At 39.0% G+C, this 13,827-nt stretch overlaps 1 non-coding gene across 1 annotated transcript; it reads left to right on the top strand.

Annotated features, from left to right (window-relative positions):
• The first annotated feature begins 12,627 nt into the window (after positions 1-12,627).
• LOC112699588 (small nucleolar RNA R71) lies at positions 12,628-12,731 on the top strand. The gene has a single exon (XR_003152534.1). It is a non-coding gene; the product is annotated as a small nucleolar RNA R71 (small nucleolar RNA).
• Positions 12,732-13,827: the final 1,096 nt, after the last annotated feature.

Below are 13,827 nucleotides of genomic sequence, written 5' to 3'. Positions count from 1 at the left end.
CTTTCATCCAATCATTCTTACTCCTTTCCATAGCAAGCTGTATGTTGGGTTTCACCGTTGTCAATGGCTACCTCCCGTCCTCTCAGTGAAAATGGTCAAACTGCTCTGTCATAGCACGGCTAATCATCTGTCGATTTTCGATCATGTCGGAATAGGATCCATTGATCCTTTTACGTTTGTCACTACGCCCAACACTCGTGAGTTTGAAGCCCGTCACAGTCATTCAATCCCTGAATCCTACTCGGAATACCACAGACAAGGTTTAGACTTTTCGGATTCTCAAGAATGGCCGCCAATAGTTCTAGCTTATACCACGAAGACTACGATCTTTCGGAATGGAGGCTAAAAGATACGTGCTCGATCTAAGGTAGAACAGAAGTGGTTGTCAGGCACGTGTTCATAGGTGAGAATGATGATGAGTGTCACGGATCATCACATTCAACATGTTGAAGTGCAGCGAATATCTTAGAATAAGAATAAGCTAAATTGAATAGAAGAATAATAGTAATTGCATTAATACTCAAGGAACAGCAGAGCTCCACACCTTAATCTATGGTGTGTAGAAACTCCACCGTTGAAAATACATAAGAACAAGGTTCAGGCATGGCCGAATGGCCAGCCCCCAAATGTGATCAAGATATTAATCAAAAGACTAATTCCCATATGTAAATACAATAGTAAAAAGTCCTATTTATACTAGACTAGCCACTAGGGTTTACAGGAATAAGCCTAAGTACAGAAATCCACTTCCGAGGCCCAGTTTAGTGTGTGCTTGGGCTGAGCTTAAGCTTTACATATGCAGAGGCTTCTCTTGGGGTTAAACGCCAAGTTGTAACGTGTTTTTGGCGATTAACTCTGGTTTGTGACGTGTTTCTGGCATTTTACTCCAGAATGCAGCATAGAACTGGTGTTGAACGCCAATTTGCGTCATCTAAGCTCGAATAAAGTATGGACTATTATATATTGATAGAAAGCCCTGGATGTCTACTTTCCAATGCAGTTAATAGCGCGCCATTTAGAGTTCTATAGGCCCAGAAAATCCATTTTGAGTGCAGGGATGTCAGAATCCAACAGCATCAACAGTCCTTTTTCAACCTGAATCAGATTTTTGCTCAGGTCCCTCAATTTCAGCCAGAAAATACCTGAAATCACAGAAAAAACACACAAACTCATAGTATAGTCCAGAAATGTGAATTTTGCATAAAAACTAATAAAAATATCCCTAAAAGTAGCTAGATCCTACTAAAAACTACCTAAAAACAATGCCAAAAAGCGTATAAATTATCCGCTCATCACAACACCAAACTTAAATTGTTGCTTGTCCCCAAGCAACTGAAAATCAAATAGGATAAAAAGAAGAGAATATACTATAAATCTCAAAATATCAATGAATATTAGTTCTAATTAGATAAGCGGGACTAGTAGCTTTTTGCTTCTAAATAGTTTTGGCATCTCACTTTATCCTTTGAAGTTTAGAATGATTGGCATCCATAGGAACTTGGAGTTCAGATAGTGTTATTGATTCTCCTAGTTAAGTATGTTGATTCTTGAACACAGCTACTTTTATGAGTCTTGGCCGTGGCCCTAAGCACTTTATTTTCCAGTATTACCACCGGATACATAAATGCCACAGACACATGACTGGGTGAACCTTTTCAGATTATGACTCAGCTTTGCTAAAGTCTCCAGTTAAAGGTGTCCAGAGCTCTTAAGCACACTCTTTTTTCTTTGGATCACGACTTTAACCACTCAGTCTCAAGATTTTCACTTGGACTTGCATGCCACAAGCACATGGTTAGGGACAGCTTGATTTAGCCGCTTAGGCCTGGATTTTATTTCCTTGGGCCCTCCTATCCATTGATGCTCAAAGCCTTGGATCCTTTTTACCCTTGCCTTTTGGTTTTAAGGGCTATTGGCTTTTTCTGCTTGCTTTTTCTTTTTCTTTTATATATATATATATATATATATATATATATATATATATTCGCCTTTTTTTTGCAAGCTTTTGTTATTCACTGCTTTTTCTTGCTTCAAGAATCAATTTTATGATTTTTCAGATCATCAATAACATTTTTCTTTTTCATCATTCTTTCAAGAGCCAACAATTTTAACATTCATAAACAACAAGATAAAAAATATGCACTGTTCAAGCATTCATTCAGAAAACAAAAAGTATTGTCACCACATCAATATAATTAAAATAATTTCAAGGATGAATTCGAAACTCATGTACTTCTTGTTCTTTTGTATTAAAAACATTTTTCATTTAAGAAAGGTGAAGGATTCATGGAATTATTCATAGCCTTAAGACATAGACTCTAGACACTAATGATCATGTAATAAAGACACAAACATAGAGCATAAAGTCGAAAAACAGAGAGATAAGAACAAGGAAGTTAAGGAATGAGTCCACCTTAGTGAGGGTGGTGCCTTCTTCTTAAAGGACCAATGGTGTTCTTGAGCTCCTCTGTCTCTTCCTTGCCTCTGTTGCTTGATCCCTAGTGATTTTGGTGCTTCTATCCATAGTTGCTCCCAATAATTGTGTGGAGGAAAATGTGTCCCCTGAGGTATCTCAGGGATTTCTTGATGAAGGAATTCCTCATGCTCTTGTTGAGGTCCATGAGTGGGCTCTCTTGATGTGTAGTCAAATGCTCTACTCTTGAGCTATGGACCCTTGAAATGAATCTCTCCATCTCCCATGACTCGGAGGTGGAAGCTTTTGTCTTCCCTTTTCTCTTTCTAGAGATTTCTCCGGCCGTAGGTGCCATAAATGGTTATGGAAAAACAAAAAAGCTATGCTTTTACCACACCAAACTTAGAATGTTGCTCGCCCTCAAGCAAAAGAAGAAAGAATAGAAGAAGAAGAAGAAGATATGGGGGAGAGGGAGAGAGGTTTATGTACTCAGCCAAGAGGGAGAAGAGAGGGTTGTGTTGTGTGAAAATGAAGAAGGATGGAGGGGTTTATATAGTGGAGGGAGAGGGGTTTAGGTTCGGTCATTTAGGGTGGGTTTGGGTGGAAAAGAGATTTTAAATTTGAAGGTAGGTGGGGTTTATGGGGAAGAGTGGATGGATGTGATTGGTGACGGGTATTTGGGGAAGAGTGTGAAGAAGAGAGAGCGTGAGTTGAGGTAGGTAGGGATCCTGTGGGGTCCACAGATCCTGAGGTGTCAAGGATTTATCATCCATGTACCAATTAGGCGTGTAAACACCTTCTTTATGCAATCCTGGCGTTTAACGCCAGACTGCAACATGTTTCTGGCATTAAACGCCACTTCCATGCTTGTTTTGGGCGTTCAACGCCAATCTGCAGCATGTTTCTGGCGTTGAACACCACTTCCATGCTTGTTTCTGGCGTTTAACACCAGTCTGATGTTTCTTTCTGGCGTTAAACGCCAGCTCTATGCTCCTTACTGGCATCTAAATGCCAGTTAGTTCCTCCTCCAGGGTGTGCTTTAATTTTTGCAATTGTTTTGTGACTCCACATGATCATAAACCTAATAAAATATAAAAGAACAATAGAAATATATATAAATAAAAATTGGGTTGCCTCCCAATAAGCGCTTCTTTAATGTCAATAGCTTGACAGTGAGCTCTCATGGAGCTTTACAGATGTTCAGAGCATTGTTGGGACCTACCAACACCAAACTTAGAGTTTGATTGTGGGGGCTTTGTTTGACTCTGTATTGAGAGAAGCTTATCATGCCTCTTTTCCATGTTTACAGAAGGATAACCTTGAGGTTTAAACACAAGGTAGTCCCCTGACGAATGAATTTTTGCCGGTATAGAAATTATCAAGTAATCAATCGTAGTATAGTCTAAACCGACGCAAAATCCATCATCAAACAATTCTACAATCTATAACCGAGAGTATTAGTCCCGAGTCGTTCTTCCCTAGGAATGCTACAAGGATGCATGCTATTGGTTAAGTGGTCTTTTGTGGTCTAAAGAATGTGGCCTAGAGGTGTTAATAAAAGGGAACAACAATCAATCAATAGTAAAAACCTTGGCCAAGGTTGAACGTTGGAAGTTCCATCACTATAGTTTCCTTCAATTGTGATAACAAAGGAGTGTTGCTTCACTTAGTCAACCCCTAATTATAGAGGAAAGTTAAGTAAAAGTAACTAACTTGAGTCACAAGTCCTAGTCTTACCCTAGGGAAGTCTAGCTTTAGTGCACTCCAAGTCAATTAGCAATTCTCAATTCTTAATCAACAATTGACATCCATTATTCAAGTGTCTCCAATGACTCAACCACTAGGCCAAGTGAGGGGATACTACTCTATATCTAAAGTTGGCATTTTCTCAAACACTTGGAGAGCAAGAATGAAAGACATAGCAAAATGGAGAGAAAAGAATTAGGATCAAAGCAATTCAATACAAGAGATTAACAACAATCAACAATGAACAACAATGAAAATGAAATCTTCAATGAATCAATAGAATCCAATCTAAGACTTATGAGAATTGAATAATTACAACACTAATGGAGATTAGAGAAGATGATCTACAACATGAACAAAGTAAATTGAGTGTTGTAATAGATCTCACCAAGGAATGGTTGAGAATTGAGAAAATGAAGATGAATCCTAAAGAGAAGTTGGAGTTTCTCTCTCTACAAAATGTAACTAACTAAAAAATATCTACAAAAGATGTCAAATGAGTGTATGGATGTGAATGTGTGTCAATCCCCTTCAATCCTTGGCTCTTAAATGCATTTTGGCGCCAAAGTTGGTTGCTGAAACCTTCCAAAATCGCCAGGCACGTGTTGCAATAAAAGAATCACGTGCGGACCACGACGCGTGCGCGTCTCTGGCTAATTCTGCGATGTGCGCGCGAGCGCCTTGTGCGCGTACGCGTGCTTGGCCGAGATCAACTCTTTGGCTTTTTGTGCTTCTCTCCACTTGCATGCTTCCTTCCTTGCTTCCTTTGATCCATGCCTAGCCTATTTCAATCCTGTAATTACTAGCAAACACATCAAGGCATCTTATGGAATCAAAGAGAAATTAGAATTCATCAAAATAAGGATTGAAAAGCATGTTTTTACACTTAAGCACAAATATGGGAGAGATACAAAACCATGCTAATTCATAGGCTAAATGTGACAAAAGGTTATCAAAAATACTCTAAATTCAATACAAAACAAACCGTCAAATTGGGGTTTGTCAACCTCCCCACACTTAAACCTTAGCATGTCCTCATGCTAAAATAAGAAGGAACTAAGGGTTATGACATTTATTGAATGCAATCTAGACTATATGAGTCCTATCTAAATGCAACTACCTAAAATAAATGCAAATGCTTAATTCAAACATATCAAATTGCCAAGAGAGCATGTGTAAGCACAAGGCTAGGTAATAGGAATTAATTCCAAACCACAATTGTATTGAATTGTCAAAAAGAATTTAAACTTGCAAGAATATAGATAATATGGGTGAACACATGTGATTGAACTTTTGAACCCTCACCGGATATGTGTATCCGCTCTATTCACTCAAGTTTAAGGGTCACTTCACTCAATTCTCTTCTAATCAAGCTTTCCAAAATTTGATTTTCTTCTAACAATCAACATTTATTCAATGCATGCATACATTCATCATGAGGTCTTTCATTTAGGTTGTAATGGGGTTAGGGTCAAGGTAGGATCATTTATGGTTAAGTGGACTAGGATTTGAATCTTTGATTAGCATAGACTTCCCCACCTAACTATATAATGACCTGTACAAGTTCGAACTATTCTAACTACCAATTCTTCACTTTTTCTTACATATTCATGCATCCTTATTTGATTCATAACACTTATGCATTGATTCTCTTTTATTGAACTCACTTTGGGGCATTTTGCCCCCTCTTTATTATTTTTTTCTTCTTTTTCCATATACAATTGTTTTTCCTTTTCTTATCTTTTTCTCTTTTGTGTTTTTTTTTTCATTTTCACTTTTATTTCTCTTCTTTTTTTTTTCATTTCTTTTTCTTTTGTCAAACTAGAACATCAATGCATAAGGTCTATTCATTTAATCAATACATGAGTATGTACCCAATTCCTAAACATGAAAGTGTACTACCCCTTTTATCCCATCCAATGTTCCCAAGCCTCGCCAACTTTGAATAATAAACACTCTCACTAGCCTAGGCTAATCAAAGATCCAAACAAGGACTTTTATTGGTTTTCCGCCTTGGCTTGTAATGTGCTAAATTGAGAATAAGTTGGTTAAGCATAGGCTCAAAATTGGCTAACAATGGAGAATAAAAGGTTGGCTATTTGGGTAAGTGGCTAAGGAAGTAATGGCCTCAGTCATACAAATGCATAAATACAAGAAATAAATGGACATATAGAATCAAGCAAATCAAGGATTACAATCATAGAAAGAGAACAATTTTCACACAAGAATGGAAGGTAAGTGGTTATAAAATGTAACCACATCAATAAGCTCAAGTCTCACAAGCTTGTGTTCTTAATTCAATACATGCTTCACAAAGTAGGAATTCAAGCAAGTTCCACTAAAATTTTCTTTCAATCAATTGGGTTGATGCCCTATATTTAAACTTCTTGGAAACTTTCAATGTTTGACTAAGCATTGTTGCGATTGAAAAATTCAAAAATTTTCTTAGTTCACCCTTTCCTTTTTCACTTAAAACCAATTTCTTATGCAAAAAGGGTGACTAAGTGTTTGCAAGTCAAAGTATGATTTCTAATCACAACCACGAACTAAAAAGAAAGATATGCAAAAATGTATAAAGAAAAATTCAACTAAAAGTAAAAGTATGAAATCTCTCATCTAAAACATCTAAGGATATCCATAAGCATCAAAGTACCTAAAATCCAAAATAAATCCAAAATAAGTAGTAAAAATATCAAGCAGTAAAAGTATCCAAAATAAACTCAAAATACATCAAATATATACAAAGAGTGTGCAAAGTAAGATAGCTAGCAAAGTGGCCAAAATGTTCACCGGTATCTAGTGATGCCACCGGCTACCTCCCCACACTTAAGATTAAGCATCGTCCTCGATGCTAATCCTGAGGATCGGGGATAGGTACACCGATAGGCTCTGGCTGTGGTACCAGCTGAGACTCCTGTGTCTGAGGTGGTGACGGGGAGAAGAAGAGGGATGAGAGGGAAGGTAGGGGGTGGTGATGGCGGCGCAGCCGCCGGTGGTGCTGAAGGCGGTTGCGGCGAGGGAGGGGAAGAAGATGGTGGAAGGTTGATGAGAGTGCGCGACTGCGCACTGCGCATCGCTCCTTAGGTTATCATCATTTTGAATCGACGCGTGTGCGCACTTTGCGCGTCCGCGTGCATTGAAGAATCTAGGGACCTACGCGTGCGCGTATCTTGCGCTCACGCGTGGATGACCAAAATAGGTAAGGACGCGTGCGCGTACTTTGCGCGCACGCGTGCAAGGAGTTGGGCTGGAGGCTTAAGGATGGCCCATATGAGGCCTAACTCTCTGGTCAATGGCCTGGAGGTTGCACAACTAGGCCTGCGTGCACGCGGCATGTGCGCGTTCACGTATATTTGGTAGTTTACCCTAAGGCGCGCAAGCACGACGCGTGCGGACGCGTCCTTTTCTTCTCTTGTCATATGGACGCGCACGCGTAATGTACGCGTCCGCGCAACTTGAATTGGGCCAGAGGCTTAAAGATGGCCCAGAGCTGGCTCAACTCTCTGGGGCTTGGCGTAAGATCTTGCAGCAGCAATTCGACGCGTACGCGGTAGGTGCGCGTACGCATGCTTTTCCCTATAGTTGTATTGACGCGCACGCACGTAATGCGCGTCAGCGTGAAGTGAATTGGGCTTGAGGCACAACGCTGGCCTAGGAGAGGCCCAACTCTCTGGAATATGGGTGATGATGCATCCGCTCATGGACGCGTGCGCGTGCAGCGTGCGCGCGCGTCCACCCCCTCTTTTTTTTTTTTGAACAGGACAATGCCTAAAAGCTCTACTTGCCCAAAGATTCCCCATGGTGCCTACAACTCCTTATTTAGTCAAAAACCTACACTTTCTAAAATGCAAGTTGGTTTTGAGATTTATTCTATTTCTACTAAGCACAACATACATGTTAATATACTAGCTACTAATTATGATATGAAAACCTACCTACAATGGTAACTCAAATCATTATTAAACAAGGTTAGAAGAGAGTGGAAAGAGTTTACCATGGTGGGGTGTCTCCCACCTAGCACTTTTAGTTAAAGTCCTTAAGTTGGACATTTGGTGGAGTCCTTGCTAGGGTGGCTTATGCTTAAACTCTTCTTCGAATCCCCACCAGTTTTTGCACTTCCAATAGCCTCCGGGATCCCAATTTAAACGTACAAGGCCTTCAAGGGGGCCTAAGCAAGTAACGAGGCCCTTAAGTTGATAGTGGTCTATGTATGTTCCGGGGTCCCATACTTTATTTGTTAACTCCTTTTTTTCTTGATCTTCATGCTTCCAATAGGGTAACAAACTTATTGAATTCTCCTTGTAACTCATACTCATCATCCTAGTCCCATTGAATTTGGCTTCACTCCACCTTTGAGACTCAAAGTTTGATATTCCATCCTTTATGCACCTTGATTCAAATTGTCCACCGACATCTAATCCGTTCTTACTCTCTAGCCCACAAAGAGCTCTAAGTTGACCGTCTGTTTCTAACAATGCATATTGATATGGGCCAAGAAAATTAAAGGATGAGATGATTATCCACTCAATTTGTGATTGGGACGGCGACTTAGCAAGGAAGATATCCAATGGTCTTGACATTGTAGGTTCCACTTCCTTTGGCTCCTCCATGATGATTTCCATCTTTTGATAACTTTCTTTAAATTCTTCTTGTTTGCTAACTTCCTTCAAACCTTTATCATTGATCAAGTCATGTGTTGGAGGTTGCGCACCCTCCTCAACATTGATTTCACATTCGATGGGGGAAGCTTCAACAAGATCACCATTGTCACTTGATGTAGAGTTATTTTCGTTGATGGAACTTCCTTCTTGTTCAACCTCCTCTAGGTCTTCTTCCACTTCTTTATTTTCAACAATCTTCATTTCCTTGCACTCAACTCGAGACTCTAAAGTCTTCCTCATACCTCCCTCTTTGGTTGCTTTCTCACAATTATCCGTGAACTCATTTCAGTTGTGATATGAATCCCAAGAATCTATCTTTTGACGGATGGTTGCTTGAAGTCGATCCATTTCTTCCTTGAAACGATCCCTTAATTCTTGTTCCGCTTTACTAACATAAGTAGGATCATATTGCTCTTGGATTAATGGACATTGATATTCTTCCATGGAGGTTTGTGGCGGAGAGGGGAATTCATGATATGGTTGGAAAGGGGATTCATCAAAGCGGTATATGGTGTGTAGAATGATGGTGGTTGAGCGGTATAACCATGATATGATTCATCATATCCATAGGAATGATATGCATTATAGGAGGGATTACCATCATAGTGACTTGAAGGGGAAGGTTGCCATGGTGATTGCTCATATGGATATGGCCCCCTTCCTGAGAATTCGTCTATCCCATAATGTGAGCTATCATTCAAGTTTTCATCGCCTACAAAGTAGTCATAGTCATATCCAAAACCACAAGGACGAGAATTCATAGTGACAAATAGAAACAAAACCAATAGAGATCTTAAAACTAACAAAAACAAACAAACAAACAAAAGACAAACATATTCACAATATTCACATATTTACATTAACCAAAAACATGGCACTCATGCGCATTCCCCGGCAACGGCGCCATTTTGACGAATGAATTTTTGCCGGTATAGAAATTATCAAGTAATCAATCGTAGTATAGTCTAAACCGACGCAAAATCCATCATCAAACAATTCTACAATCTATAACCGAGAGTATTAGTCCCGAGTTGTTCTTCCCTAGGAATGCTACAAGGATGCATGCTATTGGTTAAGTGGTCTTTTGTGGTCTAAAGAATGTGGCCTAGAGGTGTTAATAAAAGGGAACAACAATCAATCAATAGTAAAAACCTTGGCCAAGGTTGAACGTTGGAAGTTCCATCACTATAGTTTCCTTCAATTGTGATAACAAAGGAGTGTTGCTTCACTTAGTCAACCCCTAATTATAGAGGAAAGTTAAGTAAAAGTAACTAACTTGAGTCACAAGTCCTAGTCTTACCCTAGGGAAGTCTAGCTTTAGTGCACTCCAAGTCAATTAGCAATTCTCAATTCTTAATCAACAATTGACATCCATTATTCAAGTGTCTCCAATGACTCAACCACTAGGCCAAGTGAGGGGATACTACTCCATATCTAAAGTTGGCATTTTCTCAAACACCTGGAGAGCAAGAATGAAAGACATAGCAAAATGGAGAGAAAAGAATTAGGATCAAAGCAATTCAATACAAGAGATTAACAACAATCAACAATGAACAACAATGAAAATGAAATCTTCAATGAATCAATAGAATCCAATCTAAGACTTATGAGAATTGAACAATTACAACACTAATGGAGATTAGAGAAGATGATCTACAACATGAACAAAGTAAATTGAGTGTTGTAATAGATCTCACCAAGGAATGGTTGAGAATTGAGAAAATGAAGATGAATCCTAGAGAGAAGTTGGAGTTTCTCTCTCTACAAAATGTAACTAACTAAAAAATATCTACAAAAGATGTCAAATGAGTCTATGGATGTGAATGTGTGTCAATCCCCTTCAATCCTTGGCTCTTAAATGCATTTTGGCACCAAAGTTGGTTGCTGAAACCTTCCAAAATCGCCAGGCACGTGTTGCAATAAAAGAATCACGTGCGGACCACGACGCGTGCGCGCACGGTGCGCGTGCGCGTCTCTGGCTAATTCTGCGATGTGCGCGCGAGCGCCTTGTGCGCGTACGCGTGCTTGGCCGAGATCAACTCTTTGGCTTTTTGTGCTTCTCTCCACTTGCATGCTTCCTTCCTTGCTTCCTTTGATCCATGCCTAGCCTATTTCAATCCTGTAATTACTAGCAAACACATCAAGGCATCTTATGGAATCAAAGAGAAATTAGAATTCATCAAAATAAGGATTGAAAAGTATGTTTTTACACTTAAGCACAAATATGGGAGAGATACAAAACCATGCTAATTCATAGGCTAAATGTGACAAAAGGTTATCAAAAATACTCTAAATTCAATACAAAACAAACCGTCAAATTGGGGTTTGTCATCCCCATTCAATTGAAGGACTAGTTCACCTCTGTCAACATCAATCACAGCTTTTGCTGTGGCTAGGAAGGGTCTTCCAAGAATAATGGATTCATTCTCATCCTTCCCAGTGTCTAAGATTATGAAATCAGGAGGGATGTAAAGGCCTTCAACCTTTACCAACACGTCCTCTACCAATCCATAAGCTTGTTTTATTGACATTTCTGCCATCTCTAATGAGATTCTTGCAGTTTGTACCTCAAAGATCCCAAGTTTCTCTATTACAGAGAGTGGCATAAGATTTATATCTGACCCTAGGTCACACAGAGCCTTCTCAAAGGTCATGGTGCCTATGGTACAGGGTATTAAGAATTTACCAGGATCCTGTTTCTTTTGAGGTAAAGTTTGTTGAACCCATGTATTTAGTTCACTAATGAGCAAGGGAGGTTCACCTTCCCAAGTCTCATTACCAAAAAAAAATGGCATTCAGCTTCATGATGGCTCCTAGATATTGAGCAACTTGCTCTTTAGTTACATCTTCATCCTCTTCAGAGGAAGAATAGTTCTCAGAGCTCATAAATGAAAAAAGGAGGTTCAATGGAATCTCTATGGTCTCTAGGTGAGCCTCAGATTCCTTAGGTTCCTCAGTTTGGAACTCCTTTTTGTTCAGAGGACGTCCCAGGAGGTCTTCCTTACTGGGATTCACGTCTTTCTCCTCTTTTATGCATTCGGCCATATTGATTATATCAATGGCCTTGCACTCTCAGGATTCTCTTCTGTATTGCTTGGGAGAGTACTAGGAGGAGTTTCAGTGATTTTCTTACTCAGCTGACCCACTTGTGCCTCTAAATTTCTAATGGAGGACCTTGTTTCACTCATAAAACTTAAAGTGGCCTTAGATAGATCAGAGACTATGTTTGCTAAGCTAGAGGGGCTCTGCTCAGAATTCTCTATCTGTTGCTGAGAAGATGATGGAAAAGGCTTGCTATTGCTAAACCTATTTCTTCCACCATTATTAAAGCCTTGTTGAGGCTTCTGTTGATCCTTCCATGAGAAATTTGGATGATTTCTCCATGAGGAATTATAGGTGTTTCCATAGGCTTCACCCATGTAATTCACCTCTGCCATTGCAGGGTTCTCAGGATCATAAGCTTCTTCTTCAGAAGATGCCTCTTTAGTACTGTTGGATGCATTTTGCTATCCATTCAGACTCTGAGAAATCATGTTGACTTGCTGAGTCAACATTTTGTTCTGAGCCAATATGGCATTCAGAGCATCAATTTTAAGAACTCCCTTCCTCTGAGGCGTCCCATTACTCACAGGATTCCTCTCAGAGGTGTACATGAATTGGTTATTTGTAACCATGTCAATGAGTTCTTGAGCTTCTGCAGGCATTTTCTTTAGGTGAATAGATCCACCTACAGAATGGTCCAGTGACATCTTAGAAAGCTCAGATAGACCATCATAGAATATATCTAAAATGGTCCACTCTGAAAGCATGCTAGAAGGACACTTTTTGGTCAACTGCTTGTATCTTTCCCAAGCTTCATAGAAGAATTCACCATCTTTTTGCTTGAAGGTCTAAACATCCACTCTAAGCTTGCTCAGTTTTTGAGGAGGAAAGAGCTTGGCCAAGAAGGTCGTGACCAGCTTATCCCAAAAGTCCAGGTTATCTTTAGGTTGTGAGTCCAACCATGTTCTAGCTCTGTCTCTTACAGCAAAGGGGAAAAGCATGAGCCTGTAGACTTCAGGATCTACTCCATTAGTCTTAACAGTATCACAAATCTGCAAGAATTCAGTTAAAAACTGATAGGGATCTTCAGATGGAAGTTCATGGAACTTGCAGTTCTGTTGCATTAGAGTAACTAGTTGAGGGTTCAGCTCAAATTTGTTTGCTCCAATGGCAGGGATTGAGATGCTTCTTCCATAAAAATTGGAAGTAGGTGTAGTATAATCACCAAGCATCCTCCTTGCGCCTCCACCGTTGTTATTGGGTTCGGCCATGTCTCTTTCTTTTTCGAGATTCTCTGTAAGGTTTTCTCTAGATTGTTGTGCTTTAGCTTTTCTTAGCTTCTTCAGAGTCTTTTCAGGTTCAGGATCTGCTTCAACAAGAATGTCATTGTCCTTGCTCTTACTCATATGAAAAAAAAAAGAGAACAGAAAAGGAAGAGAAATCCTCTATGTCACAGTATAGAGATTCCTTTATGTGAGTAGAAGAAGAAAAGAATAGAAGAAGGATGAGAAAAATTTGAACATAGAGGAGAAGAGAGAGTTCGAATTTTTAGATGAAGAGAAGTGTTAGTAATTAACTAAATAAATAGAAAGAGATGAGAGGGAGATAATTTCGAAAATTATTTTTGAAAAAAAGGTTAGTGATTTTCGAAAATTAAGAGAAGAAATAAAATTAAAATTAAAATTTGAAACAATTAGTTAATTAAAAAATTTTTGAAAAAGAGAGGTGATTTTCGAAAATTAGGGAGAGAAAAGTAGTTAAGTGGTTTTGAAAAAGATAAGAAACAAACAAAAAGTTAATTAGTTAGTTGAAAAAGATTTGAAAATAAAAAAGATAGGAAGTTAGAAAAGATTTTTGAAATTGATTTTGAAAAAGATATGATTTGAAAAAGATATGTTTGAAAAGATATGATTGAAATTTATTTTAAAAAAAGATTTGAAAAAGAGATTAAAAAGATTTGATTTT

The sequence above is a fragment of the Arachis hypogaea genome, chromosome 6, assembly GCF_003086295.3.
Source record: "Arachis hypogaea cultivar Tifrunner chromosome 6, arahy.Tifrunner.gnm2.J5K5, whole genome shotgun sequence".
Classification (NCBI taxonomy): Eukaryota; Viridiplantae; Streptophyta; class Magnoliopsida; order Fabales; family Fabaceae; genus Arachis; species Arachis hypogaea.
Note: the sequence above shows the minus strand (reverse complement) of the source record. Positions and strands in the feature narration are given on the sequence as shown.